General features: G+C 39.4%; 1 pseudogene; it reads right to left on the bottom strand.

Moving 5' to 3' along the window:
• Nucleotides 1–335: 335 nt before the first annotated feature.
• On the bottom strand, nucleotides 336–1,459 carry LOC115899625 (annotated as a pseudogene).
• Nucleotides 1,460–1,772: the final 313 nt, after the last annotated feature.

Raw genomic sequence — 1,772 nt, 5'->3', positions numbered from 1 at the left:
AAGACCCTCATCAGTAGATAGAAATATAGAGGAATAGTCAGACAACATCTACAAAGTGTCAATACCAAGCGGCGGCTTCAAAGCCAAAATGGTGGTTTGATGTGAAATGATATAATAGTTGATGAATAAGACAGATAATAAGGAATGTAGATCCGATGATGACGTGAAGTCCGTGGAAGCCTGTAGCAACAAAGAATGTTGAACCATAGATACCGTCAGAAATAGTAAAGGGTGCTTCAAAGTATTCTGAGGTTTGTAGTAGGGTGAAATAGATGCCTAGTAGGATTGTAATAGATAGGGCTTGGATTATTTGTTTTTGATTATTTTCTATTAGGCTATGGTGGGCCCAGGTGATTGTAACTCCTGATGCGAGTAATACAGAGGTGTTTAAAAGAGGCACTTCTAGATGATCTAGGGGAGTAATGCCTGTTGGTGGTCAGTGTCCTCCTAGGTATGGGGTTGGGGTGAGGCTTGAATGGTAGAATGCTCAGAAGAAGCCGGTAAAGAAGAAAACTTCTGAGATAATAAACAATGCTATTCCGTAACGAAGGCTTTTTTGGACGGGTATTGTATGGTGGCCTTGATAGGTACTTTCTCGGACAATGTCTCGTCACCATTGCTATATAGTTAGTATGTTGGTTAGTAGACCTAGTGTTAGTACAGTAGCGGAATAAAAGTGGAATCATATAATTAAGCCAGATGTTATCAGGAGGGCTGATAGGGCTCCTGTTAATGGTCAGGGACTGGGTATAACTATGTGTTAAGCATGAGATTGGTGAGTCATTAAGTATTGTCATGTAGATAAAGACTAAGAGTGTGAAAACATAGGCTTGGATCAGAGCGACTGTGATTTCTAGATAGTTAATAGCACTAGGAGTACGAAGATTAGTGAGGCGGCGGGGAAGTTGATGGTTGATAGTACTAGTATGGCATTTCCAATTAGGTGCATTAGTAGGTGGCCTGCTGTGATATTAGCGGTTAAGCGCACAGCTAAGGCTACTGGTTGAATAAATAAGCTAATGGTTTCAATGATTACTAGTATGGGAATAAGGGGTGTGGGTGTACCTTTTGGCAGAAAGTGAGCTAGAGAGCTTTTAGTTTTAAAGCAAAGATCTATAGTTACTGTACCTGTTCATAGGGGAATTGCCATGGCTAGATTTATAGATAATTGGGTGGTGGGTGTAAATGAGTGAGGTGTAAGTCCGAGAAGATTGGTTATGGAAATAAAAATAATTAGGGATATCTGTATTAGAGATCAGGCTTGTCCTTTGGTATTGTGAATTATTATTATTTGTTTTAGGATGAGTTGAACTAGGTTTTGTTGAATAGTAATTAATCGGTTGTTAATCAGGAATTTGGAGGTTGGAAATAGTAACATGGGAAATAGAATGATGGGTACTACAGCAGGCTGACCTAGTATTGTTGGGGCTATGAAGGGGGTAAATAAATTTTCATTCATTTTAATTGTCAGGGGTTATTGTGGGTTTGTGTATTAGGGGGTTTGTGTGAGGGGGATAGATAGTAATTTGTGTTTAATAGTTTTAATTGTATGATGAGGTATAGTGTGGGGAGTATGGTTGTGATGACAGTGAATCATGTGGATGTATCTAGTTGGGGTATTTCACTGCAGAGAGGAATGCTTCTCTCAATCTTTAACTTAAAAGGTTAATGCTGGAATAGCTGTACAGTGGGTCTGTAAAAATTTTGAGGGGCCATGAGGGCCATTAGAAGTATAAAGTGGGAAGTGGTGTGTCTATAGGGTGAATACAGGT

Source organism: Rhinopithecus roxellana, chromosome 1 (genome assembly GCF_007565055.1).
Source record: "Rhinopithecus roxellana isolate Shanxi Qingling chromosome 1, ASM756505v1, whole genome shotgun sequence".
In the NCBI taxonomy this organism is placed as follows: domain Eukaryota; kingdom Metazoa; phylum Chordata; class Mammalia; order Primates; family Cercopithecidae; genus Rhinopithecus; species Rhinopithecus roxellana.
The sequence above is the reverse complement of the archived record's forward strand: the minus strand, read 5'-3'. Positions and strand labels throughout refer to the sequence as shown.